The sequence below is a fragment of the Erpetoichthys calabaricus genome, chromosome 4 (assembly GCF_900747795.2).
Source record: "Erpetoichthys calabaricus chromosome 4, fErpCal1.3, whole genome shotgun sequence".
NCBI lineage: Eukaryota > Metazoa > Chordata > Cladistia > Polypteriformes > Polypteridae > Erpetoichthys > Erpetoichthys calabaricus.
Window position 1 is genome coordinate 3,839,783 of NC_041397.2, and position 13,332 is coordinate 3,853,114.

The 13,332-nt window shown below is 45.8% G+C and overlaps 1 protein-coding gene across 4 annotated transcripts in view; it reads left to right on the forward strand.

Moving 5' to 3' along the window:
- Positions 1-13,332, forward strand: part of stxbp5l (syntaxin binding protein 5L) — a 553,303-nt gene that overhangs the window by 507,399 nt on the left and 32,572 nt on the right. The window lies entirely within an intron of this gene.

Genomic DNA, 13,332 nt, shown 5'->3' on the forward strand with positions numbered 1-13,332 from the left:
CAGATGTGATGTTTGCTCTGGGGGTGTTGATGGAGAAGTTTAGAGAAGACCAGAAGGAGTTTCATTGCATCTTTGTGGACCTGGAGAAAGCATAAACATCTGAGGATTTTGATGGAGAAGTTTAGAGAAGACCAGAAGGAGTTGCATTGCGTCTTTGTGGACCAGAAAGCATATGACAGGGTGACTGAGAGGAGCTGTGGTACTGTATGAGGAAGTCGGGAGTGGCAGAGAAGTACGTAAGAGTGGTACAGGATATATATGAGAGAAGTGTGACAGTGGTGAGGTCTGCGGTAGGAGTGACGGAGGTGGGATTACATCAGGGATCGGCTCTGAGTCCTTTCTTATTTGCAATGGTGATGGACAGGCTGACAGACGAGATTAGACAGGAGTCCCCATGGACTGTGATGTTTGCTGATGACATTGTGATCTGTATTGAGAGTACGGAGCAGGTTGAGGAGACCCTGGAGAGGTGAAGATATGTGAGTAGAGGAGAGGAATGAAGGTCAGTAGGACCACCAAGACAGAATACATGTGTGTGAATGAGAGGGAGGTCAGTGGAATGGTGAGGATGCAGGGAGTAGAGTTGGCGAAGGTTAATGAGTTTAAATACTTGGGATCAACAGTACAGAGTAATGGGGATTGTGGAAGAGAAGTGAAGAAGAGAGTGCAGGCAGGGTGGAGTGGGTGGAGAAGAGTGTCAGGAGTGATTTGTGACAGACGAGTATCAGCAAGAGTGACAGGGAAGGTCTACAGGACAGTAGTGAGACCAGCTATGTTATATGGGCTGGAGACGGTGGCACAGGAGACAGAGCTGGAGGTGGCAGAGTTAAAGATGCTAAGATTTGCATTGGGTGTGACGAGGATGGACAGACAGATTAGAAATGAGGACATTAGAGGGTCAGCTCAAGTTGGACAGTTGGGAAACAAAGTTAGAGAGGCGAGATTACGTTGGTTTGGACATGTGCAGAGGAGAGATGAGGGCTATATTGGGAGAAGGGTGCTAAAGATAGAGCTGCCAGGTAAGAGGAGAAGAGGAAGGCCTAAGAGAAGGTTTATGGATGTGGTGAGAGAGGACATGATGGTGATGGGTGTAACAGAACAAGATGACAAGGACAGAAAGATATGGAAGAAGATGATCCACTGTGGCAATCCCTAACGGGAGCAGCCAAAAGAAGAAGAAGATTTATATAGCGCCTTGAGCATGGGACAGAGTCTTAGGGTATATGTAACATTGGATACAAATGTTTTCCTAAGTAGAACAATGAAACAGATAACAAAGCATTAAACAGAATAAAGGACAATAAACCTGAGTAAAATCCTAAATTCAATACTAAAAGAAAAGCCTAACAAATCACCTAATCTGTGATGTAACAGACACACAAATGATTCCGAGTGCCTGGACAGAGAGGTAAACTGAGAGAAAGGGCAGAATGTTAAGTTCAGTTAGACGCCTTCCTAAATAGATGAGTTTTAAGTTGTTTTTTAAAAGAATGAATGGAGTCCGCTGATCTCATTAATTTCGGTCGGTCATTCCAAAGTCTGGGTGCTATGAAGCTGAAGGCCCTGCTGTCACCCATGGAGTGTAGATTAGTGAGGGGCAGAACAAGATTACCAGAATCAGAGGACCTTAGTACAGTAGGTGAACAGGCACATAGTGATGGAGAAGGTCACTGATGTAGTCCTGTGTGAGGCCATTTTAAGCTTTGTAGGTTATTAATAGAATTTTATATTCAATCCTGTAAGACACGTGGAGCCAGTGAAGACGGAGCAGGATGGCTGTGATGTGCTCACTGCTGCTGGTCCATGTCCGTGTTTTGAATCAACTGGAGCTGTGATCTAAGATTAGAAGGGGCACCTGCCAGCAGCGAGTTACAATTAATCGATTGCAGGGACAAGTTTCTCAGCGTTAGAAAAGGAGAGGAAGGAGCGACCACGGGATATGTGATGGAGGTGAAAGTAAGAAAGTTTCTTAATGAGGGTGGAATAGGAAAGGGAGGAATCAAAAATGACACCAAGATTCTTTGCATCAGAAGAAGGTCTGATGAGATCGCCATCAAGGAGCTCATTTTCTTAAGTTGCACTTTAGTGCCAATTTGCAGGAGGTCGGTTTTATTGCAATTTAATTTTAAAGAGTTCTGCTCCATCCAGGTTTTAATTTCACTAAGGCAGGTTGTTAGCTGAGAAAGCTCTGATGAAGTTCCACTTTTAACATTGAAGTAGAATTGAGTGTCATCTGCATAAAAATGATAACCCAGTCCATAGCTACGGATAATATGGCCAAGGGGAAGCATGTAAATACAGAAGAGGGCTGAGGACAGAGCCCTGAGGAAAAAGAGATCGTATCTTAATATCCTGGAGACCAGAGCCAGCAGCTCATCGAATTAGGGGGTCTCCTCCAGATGTACAGCATCTTCACAAAGTATTCAGACCTCTCCACTTTTTAAACATTTTGCAATGTTGTGGCCCTGAAATATCCCACTGACTCAAGTATTCCGACCCCTCTCTCTATACGTTGTTCATTCTAGCATGGGATCTTCTTGATTTTGAAGCAACAAGCCACACTCACCTGGATTTGGAGATGTTCTGCCATTCTTCTCTGCAGATCCTCTTAAAGCTCTGTCAGGTTAGATGGAGACCAGCGGTGGTCTCTCCTGAGAGATGTTTGATTGGGTTCAAATCCAGGCTTTGGTTGGGCCACACAAGGACATTCCAAGAGTTGTCCCTGAGCCACGGTGTTGCGTACTTTAGATAGATAGATAGATAGATAGATAGATAGATAGATAGATAGATAGATAGATAGATAGATAGATAGATAGATAGATAGATAGATAGATAGATAGATAGATAGATAGATAGATAGATAGATAGATACTTTATTAATCCCAAGGGGAAATTCACACTTTATGATCCTTCTTAATGCCGGCTTATACTTGAAAGCAGGCAGTTGCAGACTCCGCCACACATCCTGCTCCGTGTTCACTGCATGGCACTACATGGTGGCAGAATCCCCTATTTTTTTCTTCTCCCCAGGGTTTCTCCTTTGCCTTTACATATCAGTCCATTTCTGTCAGCTGTGACGGATGGCCAGGGACGGCCATTACCCGACCGGGACGCCGGCTGGGTGGAAGGTCCGAGGGAAAGACCTTGTTGGAGCCACTGTTGTTCCCAAGACACTAGAGTGCAACCCACACCACCCCCAACCGGGTTTCTACATCACCACAATGGCATGCTGGGAGTTGTACTTTGGAGCAACCCTATTGGCTTCTGTGGTACTGCAGGTGCAACTGAGTCCTTGGAGGAACCACCACACATGGAAGTGCAGCTGGAAGAAGGTCTAGATACACCTGGAGCACTTGAGGGTGCGCTATAAAACCACCAGTGAGTAAGCCATAGTCTAGAGGAGGAGTGGAGACTGAGAGAAAGAAAGAGGAAGGTATTGGTGTTGTATTTGGTGCCTCAGCCTGTCTGCGTCAGGGTTTGGAGAGGAATTATTAAGGATAAGATTGAGCAACACCTGGCAAGGACAGGAGTCTAACTGAACAATCAGCATGGGGTCAGAGAAGGAAGGTCATGTTTTACTAACATGCTGGAATTCTATAAGGAAGAAGAAATGGATACGATCAGAGTGGAGCAGAAGATGTTATTGATGTGGACTTTCAGAAAGCATTTGATAAGGTGCCACATGAGAGGGTGGGAATCAAATTAAAAGAAGTGGCAGTTCAGGGTGTTGTTTGTAGATGGGTGCAGAATTGGCTCAGACACAGGAAGTAGAGGGTGATGGTGTGAGGAACCTCATCAGAACTGGATGATGTTAAGAGTGGTGACCAGCAGGGGGCAGTGCTGGGACCGCTGCTATTTTTAATATATAGAAATGATTTAGAGAGAAATATAAAGAACAAGCTGGATAAGTTTGCAGATGATACCAAGATAGGTGGACTAGCAGATAATTTGGAATCCGTTATATCATCACAGAAGGACTTAGATAGATAGATAGATAGATAGATAGATAGATAGATAGATAGATAGATAGATAGATAGATAGATAGATAGATAGATAGATAGATACTTTATTAATCCCAATTCCCATACTCCAGCAGCAGCATACTGATAATTACAATATTAAATTAAAGAGTGATAACAATGCAGGTATACAGACAGACAATAACTTTGTATAATGTTAATGTTTACCCCCCCAGGGTGGAACTGAAGAGTCACATAGTGTGATGGAGGAATGATCTCCTCAGTCTGTCAGTGGAGCAGGACGGTGACAGCAGTCTGTCTCTGAAGCTGCTCCTCTGTCTGGAGATGATCCTGTTTAGTGGATGCAGTGGATTCTCCATGATTGATAGGAGTCTGCTCAGCGCCCGTCACTCTGCCACAGATGTCAAACTGTCCAGCTCCATGCCTACAATAGAGCCTGCCTTCCTCACCAGTTTGTCCAAGCGTGAGGCGTCCCTCTTGTTAATGCTGCCTCCCCAGCACAACACCGCATAAAAGAGGGCGCTCGCCACAACTGTCTGATAGAACATCTGCAGCATCTTATAGCAGATGTTGAAGGACGCCAGCCTTCTAAGGAAGTATAGTCAGCTCTGTCCTCTCTTACACAGAGCATCAGTATTGGCAGTCCAGTCCAGTTTATCATCCAGCTGCACTCCCAGGTATTTATAGGTCTGCACCCTCTGCACACAGTCACCTCTGATGATCACGGGGTCCATGAGGGGTCTGGTCCTCCTAAAATCCACCACCAGCTCCTTGGTTTTGCTGGTGTTCAGGTGTAGGTGGTTTGAGTCGCACCATTTAACAAAGTCCTTGATGAGGTTCCTATACTCCTCCTCCTGCCCACTCCTGATACAGCCCACGATAGCAGTGTCGTCAGCGAACTTTTACACGTGGTAGGACTCCGAGTTGTATTGGAAGTCTGATGTATATAAGCTGAACAGGACCGGAGAAAGTACAGTCCCCTGCGGCGCTCCTGTGTTGCTGACCACAATGTCAGACCTGCAGTTCCCGAGATGCACATACTGAGGTCTGTCTGTAAGATAGTCCACGATCCATGCCACCAGGTATGAATCTACTCCCATCTCTGTCAGCTTGTCCCTAAGGAGCAGAGGTTGGATGGTGTTGAAGGTGCTAGAGAAGTCCAGAAACATAATTCTTACAGCACTACTGCCTTTGTCCAAGTGGGAGAGGGATTGGTGTAGCATGTAGATGATGGCATCCTCCACTCCCACCTTCTCCTGGTATGCGAACTGCAGAGAGTTGAGGGCGTGGTGGACCTGTGGCCTCATGTGGTGAAGCAGCAGCAGACAGGCTTGGGCAGATTTGTGGACGATGAAATTTTATGTAAAGAATGTGAAGTTTGAATACACAATGGGTGGTCTGAAAATCGAGAGTCCACCTTATGAGAAGGATTTAGGAGTCATAGTGGACTCTAAGCTGTCGACTTCTAGACAGTGTTCAGAAGCCATTAAGAAGGCTAACAGAATGTCAGGTTATATAGTGCCTTGATGTGTGGAGTACAAGTCACAGGAGGTTCTTCTCAAGCTTTATAACACACTGGTGAGGCCTCATCTGGAGTCCTGGGTGCAGTTTTGGTCTCAATAAAGACATAGCAGCACTAGAAAATATCCAGAGAAGAGCAACTAGACTGATTCCAGGGCTATGTGGAATGAGTTATGTGGAAAGATTGAAAGAGTTGAGCGTTTACGGGAAATGAAGAGCAGACCTGACTGAAGTGTTTAACAATCTGCAAGACCGAGTGACCCCAGTAACATGGTCCAGGAAGAACAACTGTGCATCCAGGGAATGACAGGTATACCTGAGTATTGTCAGCATAGCACTAATATGAGAATCCATGGGCCTGGATGACAGGGCTTAGTGTGGTGGTGTACAAAGAGTAGATGAGAGGACCCAGCACCAGTCCTTGTGGCACCCAGTTGAACTCCAGACATGCCGCTGCATTTTCAATCATCTGGTATCTGGTATCATTGAGACATTCAAAGATTCTAGGTGATGTTTGTGGTCCTATGTGGGGAATGACAGGTACAGTATAGCATAGCATTGTCAGGATAGCACTGATTTGAGAATCCATGGGCCTGGACGACAGGGAGTAGTGAGGTGGTGTACAAAGAGTACATGAGAGGACCCAGCACCAGTCCTTGTGACACCCGGTCGAACACCGGACGTGCCGATGCATTTTGAATCATCTGGTGATGTTGCTCTTGCCAACATAGAGTCATAGTAGTCCAGACATGACAAGATCAGCGGTGGGACCAGGAGTTGTGGTGCATATTCTGTCAGAAATGGTTGAATCTTGCAGATATTGTACAGACTAAATCTGCAAGACCGAGAGACCCCAGTAATATGGTCCAGGAAGATCAACTGGTTATCAAGGGAATAACAGGTATAGCTGAGTATCATCAGCATAGCACTAATATGAGAATTCATGGGCACCTGGACAACAGGGCCCAGTGAAGTGGTATACAAGGAGTAGATGAGAGGGCCCAGCACCAGTCCTTGTGGCACCCCTGTGCTTGCCTGATGCGCCCTTGACATATCTCCTCTCAAGGACATGACAGGTAGAATTCAAACCATCTGAGAAAAATCCCAGTGTTGCTAGGGTCATAGAGGGTGGCAAAGAGAATCTGATGGTTGACCTGACATGTCAGAGGCAAAGGAAAGACCAAAGAGGATGAGGATGGTTGACGTGGTGGTGGTTTCAACAACAGTCAAGGCCAGTGGCCCCTCTTGAAGACTGACTGGACTTATAATTGAGCAATTTGTCCGGTAGGAGGGAAGATGAGACTTGGTTGTGTCCCACGTGTTTTTGGATTAATAGGAGAGACTGGTCTGCAATTGCTTACTTGAGATGGGAAAAGCGTGGCCTTTATTTTAGTTATTTTGTCCGACATAAAAAATAGAAGCAACCACCAAACCATGAAAACAAATGTCAGGAGTCCAGGAATGAAAGAGATTGCATCTTAGCTGGCATTTCTTTTACTGAACCCTGACGGCAGTGGGTGTCTAAATGATAGCGGACTGCCCTTCCACGACCTCGTCTAAGGCGTTCGTCCACATCACAGCTTCTGATCCTGTCAGAATAAAGGCCTGCAGGTTTGTCTTGTCAGGATACATCAAAGGTGATGGCGGCTGCACCTGCCTACTGGACCACATCAATTTTTTATGCTGCAGCAAGAAATCAGGCTGACATCAGTGTGCAGTGAGAGGAGCCGGCTGTCATCATTCGCTTTCATCGCTGGAGACTTCCTGAGGGCTGGCAGTCTGCTCTTGGAGTTGAGCGTGTTAATGTGAGCCTCTTCATAGACACCATCTTTTATGAAACAGCACAATGTTCTTCATCACGTTGAGCAAATGTGGGGGGCGTCAGAGTCTGTCCAGTAGCAGTCGGGTGCAAGCTGGCAACCAAATCTGGACAGGTTACCCATCCACGGCAGAACCTACACCTGCAAACACTGACGCTTGGAAAATTTAGAATGAATGATCACCCCTTACCCGCACATTTTAGGGGCATCAGGTGAGAACATGTCTTCTGGTCCACTAGCTGTAATGGATAGGGTTTATTAAAAATTAATTTCCACATGATCCAAAGAGACTTACAAAGGAGGTCAACATATTTGAATAAACATCAGTCTGGGGACTGTTTGGAAAATGAATGTGACAGGACAAGGTGACAGAAATGATGATCACAAGTGCCGAGCTCAGAGCAAAACACAAGCAAGCTATCATTTCTAGGTTACGAAACTTAACAGCGGGTATTCCTGGTAGGTCGCTACTCATTGTACCTGTCCATCTGGCCAACGTTTTGTCTGTTTAGCATGTGGGGGGCACATTCTGTGGTGTCCAGTTCTGAGTCTAAACAGGATCCCCTAGTCAGCTCTGGTCAGGTAGTTAGTAACCGTCATTCTGGTGGTCGGAGTTTGGTTGCAGCTGTCACCATTTCTTTTGGCACCAGGGGTCTTCACAATGGCCTTTTCCTCATCATACCAGATGCCTGTATTGTCCTGGTCCAGCTGACCCATCAGCCATTTCATTTCCATAGACGCCACGGTGTTCAGGAACCCACTGGATTTACTGGTCTGGTTACTTCTAACATGGTGGATGCGAGTGCATTCAGTTTCTTGTTCCAGGGGTCCTTAAAGGACATCAGTAAAGATGATCCCTCGCTGGTGTGCCTTGTCTTGATGTCCCCTGATACGGGCTGCTGGTGTACACAGAGCTTCTGCCTCTGCCCTTGCAGTGGTCCGGTGCCACTCAGACTCCGACTATAGTAGGGGCGTTTGATTCGTTTGTTTGTTTGGTGGGGACACCAGGAATGCCCTCAGCGTTGCGCCCAACTCGCACTCCCTCACACAGACATGGAGTATAGCTTCTTCTTCTTCTTTCGGCTGCTCCCATTAGGGGTTGCCACAGCGGATCATCTTCTTCCATATCTTTCTGTCCTCTGCATCTTGTTCTGTTACACCCATCACCTGCATGTCCTCACTCACCACATCCATAAACCTTCGTTTAGACCTTCTTCTTTTCCTCTTCCCTGGCAGCTCTATCCTTAGGACCCTTCTCCCAATATACCCAGCATCTCTCCTCTGCACATGTCCAAACCAACGCAATCTCACCTCTCTGACTTTGTCTCCCAAACTGAGCTGACCCTCTAATGTCCTCATTTCTGTTCCAGTCCATCCTCGTCACACCCAATGCAAATCTTAACATCTTTAACTCTGCCACCTCCAGCTCTGTCTCCTATGCCACTGTCTCTAGCCCATATAACACAGTTGGTCTCACTACCGTCCTGTAGACCTTCCCCTTTCACTCTTGCTGATACCTGTATGTCACAAATCACTCCTGACACTCTTCTCCACCCACTCCACCCTGCACTCTCTTCTTCACTTCTCTTCCACAATCCCCATTACTCTGTGCTGTTGATCCCAAGTATTTAAACTTCTCCACCTTCACTAACTCTACTCCCCTCATCCTCACCATTCCACTGACCTCCCTCTCATTCACACACATGTATTCTGTCTTGGTGGTCCTACTGACCTTCTTTCCTCTACTCTCATATCTCCTCCTTTCCAGGGTCTCCTCAACCTGCAGATCACAATGTCATCAGCAAACATCACAGTCCACAGGGACTCCTGTCTAATCTCGTCTGTCACCCTGTCCATCACCATTGTAAATAAGAAAGGGCTCAGAGCCGATCCCTGATGTAATCCCACCTCCGTCACTTCTACCGCAGACCTCACCACAGTCACACTTCCCTCGTACATATCCTGTACAACTCTTACGTACTTCTCTGCCACTCCCGACTTCCTCATACAATACCACAGCTCCTCTCTAGTCACCCTGTCATATCCTTTCTGGTCCACAAAGACGCAATGCAACTCCTTCTGGCCTTCTCTAAACTTCTCCATCAACACCCTCAGAGCAAACAGACATGGAGTACAGCAAATCAAATAAATAACTAAGAGACAGATTAAATGAAAAGGAAATATAAGCAACAGATAAGCAGCTAACCCTGCTCTTCTCCTACGCCGATAACAAATACAAAATGCAACAATCAACACTCACGACAACATTCATAAACCAGTCCTGACGCAATGGGAACTTGGAGAGTGGCAGATCCTGTCAACTGTTCATAGATAGGGTTAGGGGTAGGGGTTCAAATATAAAGTTTGTCCTACCGGTTCTGAAGCAATATGGGATGAGGAGGTGCACGAGAGCGTTCAACAACAACATTTATTTCTATGGCACGTTTTCATACAAATAATGGAGCTCAAAGTGCTTTACAGGATGAAGAAAGAAAAATAAGATTAGGCAATACTAATTAACAAAGAATAAAGTAAGGTCTGATGGCCTGGGGAGGACAGAATAAACAACAGCAAAACTCCAGAGGGCTGGAAAAAACAAAAAAACAAAATCTGCAGGGGATTCTGAGGCCATGAGACCACCCAACCCCTCGAATATATATGATCTCAATCAGTCCTCAGGGTTTTCAGGCTTCACGTTGAAGAATCTGATGATGATGATGGTCATGTGGACATCTGGCCTTCAATCCATCAGTGTTGGGACTGCATGGTGCCCTGATCAGGTGATGGTGGTGCAGATCACAGAAAAGGAACAGCAGAGAAAGTAGGGGTTAGTAGAGATTGCGGAGATATCATTAAAATGATAATTAAATGCATATATGGAATATCAGGGTTACACTAACATGAAGCTATGAGAAAGTCATGTTAAAATAATGAGATTTTAGCAATTTGTTAAAGTGCTCCACCGTATTAGCCTGGCGAATTTCTATCGGTAATCTATTCCAGATTTGAGGTGCATAACAGCAGAAGGCCACCTCATCACTTCTTTTAAGTTTAACTCTTGGAATTCTAATCAGACCCTCACTTGAAGATCTGAGGTTATGATTTGGAGTGTAAGGTGACAGACATTCCGAGATACAGGATGGAACAGATGATTAAAGGCTTTGTAAACCATCAGCAGCATTTTAAAGTCAGTTCTAAATAGATTAGATAGATAGATAGATAGATAGATAGATAGATAGATAGATAGATAGATAGATAGATAGATAGATAGATAGATAGATAGATAGATAGATAGATACTTTATTAATCCCAAGGGGAAATTCCCATACTCCAGCAGCAGCATACTGATACAAAACAATATTAAATTAAAGAGTGATAACAATGCAGGTATACAGACAGACAATAACTTTGTATAATGTTAACGTTTACCTCCTGGTGGAATTGAAGAGTCACATAGTGTGATGGAGGAACGATCTCCCCAGTCTGTCAGTTGAGCAGGACGGTGACAGCAGTCTGTTGCTGAAGCTGCTCCTCTGTCTGGAGATGATCCTGTTCAGTGGATGCAGTGGATTCTCCATGATTGACAGGAGTCTGCTCAGCGCCCGTCGCTCCATCATGGATGTCAAACTGTCCAGCTCTGTGCCTACAATAGAGCCTGCCTTCCTCACCAGTTTGTCCAGGCATGAGGTGTCCCTCTTCTTAATGCTGCCTCTCCAGCACAACACCACGTAGAAGAGGGCGCTCACCACAACCGTCTGATAGAACATCTGCAGCATCTTATTGCAGATGTTGAAGGACACCAGCCTTCTAAGGAAGTATAGTTGGCTCTGTCCTCTCTTGCCACCAGGTATGAATCTACTCCCATCTCTGTCAGCTTGTCCCTAAGGAGCAGAGGTTGGATTGTGTTGAAGGCGCTAGAGAAGTCCAGAAACATAATTCTTACAGCACCACTGCCTCTGTCCAAGTGGGAGAGGGATCGGTGTAGCATGTAGATGATGGCGTCCTCCGCTCCCACCTTCTCCTGGTATGCGAACTGCAGAGGGTCGAGGGCGTGGTGGACCTGTAGCCTCAGGTGGTGAAGCAGCAGCCTCTCCATGATCTTCATCACATGTGACGTCAGGGACACAAATGGCACCGGTAACCAGTGTAGTGACGCTCAAACTAATGTGATGTGCTCGGATTTTCTTTTCCTAATTAAGATTCTAGCAGCTGCATTCTTCACCAGTTGTAACTGATTGATGTCTTTTTTGGGTGGTCCTGAGAGGAGTGTGTTACAGTAATCTAGTCAACGGAAAACAAAAGTGTGAACTCATTTCTCAGCATCTTACAATGTTACGAGAGGTCTAATTTTTGTTATATTTCTTAAGTGAAAAATGCTGTCCTGGTAATCTGATTAATATGTGATTTAAAATTCAGGTCAGAGTCAATAATTACCCTTAAAGTCTTTACCTCCATCTTAACTTTTAAGCATAATGGATCAGGTTTATTTCTAATACCCTCATTATATCCATTCTTGCCAATCACTAAGATTTCTGTTTTCTCCTTATTTAGTTTGAGAAAATGACTACTCATCCACTCAGAAACACAAGTAAGACATTGGGGTCAGTGAATCAAGAGAGTCGGGGTCATCAGGCACCATTGATGAATACAGTTGTGTGTCGTCAGCAGAGCTGTGGTGGCTCACGTTACGCCTTCAGATAGTCTGACCACAAGGAGGCATGGAGATCGAAAAGAGCAGCGGACCCAGAAGAGATCCTTGTTGACCACCGTATAGAATATCAGGGGTCTTCAAAGTATAATCACCACAACTAACAAAGAATTTTCTACCTGTTAAGTGAAACTCAAACCAATTTAAGACCCTGCCAGAGAGGCCCACCCTCTGACTAAGGCGATTTATAAGAATATTGTGATCAATGGTGTCAAATGCGGCACTCAGATCTAAGAGGAAGCACGATGCGGTGAGACAGAATTTATATCCAGTTAAAACAGTAATCCGGGGCCACCAAGTATCATCCAAACAGGGGAAACGGTGATGGCACTGACAGACAGACCACCGTGATTCTTCCTCCTCTACGTCTGGCCGCTTCCTGCATTTAAAGGGCCCGCCTTCTTCCCAGCCACCCCTGCGTCCTACAAAACTGTCCAATTGTGCAATACCCAAGGGGCAGCTGGGATATGCAGTTCCCTAATCCGTAGCACCCTTAACTTGATGGAGTATAGGGATGAACGCGTCATGCCCTGTAAACCTACTGTACACTCCTTCTCCTCCTCCATTTTTTGTTGCTTCACCAGCAGCAGTGCCTTCGGTGTTCTTCAAGGTATTTGCACCGGATGTTCTCCAAGGTCTCTCCCTTCATGAAGTCAGCTGTGATGAATGAAGCTGTGCCTTATGAGTGTCCCTGTGGTTGGTTTGCTCATTTGTACACATATTGAGGGGGGTTCTGTATATGTGGCCGGAGTGGTGGCTCGAATCGGGTCGAATCCCGTAAATGCCAAAAATGACTCTACTTCGTTGGGCCCTTGAATAAGGCCCTTAACCTGACATTGCTCCGTCTTGGGTATGACGTTAATCTGCATGTAGGCCCTCCAACCTGCAGGAAGATCTTATGGGTTGGTGGCAGAACTGGCACTCCAGCCACCATTAAAAACCTCCCGCTGACCAATTCCATCTGAACTGGTGTGGTGCTGAGGTGTCACCTGTTGCACGGCTGCCCTCGGGTCCTAATCTGGGATCCTGAGTTGGTTTGTCATGTGGTGGGTGCGCCTGCTCCTAACACCCCTCTCTCTCTCTGTATATGTTCTGTATGCTTCTGTTACGAGTCGTCCTCATTGTGTGATGAGGCCACCTGACTTGGCACTTTTACATTCGGTGGTCTTCCAGTTATTGTATGCCTGTTGGGTGATTGGGTGTGCCACTCATGGCTTCATGATGTATCACCTTCACCCATGATGGCTCAGTTTAGCTGGGGGGCCAGCTCTGTGGATGTTCCAAATGTCTTCCATTTAAGAA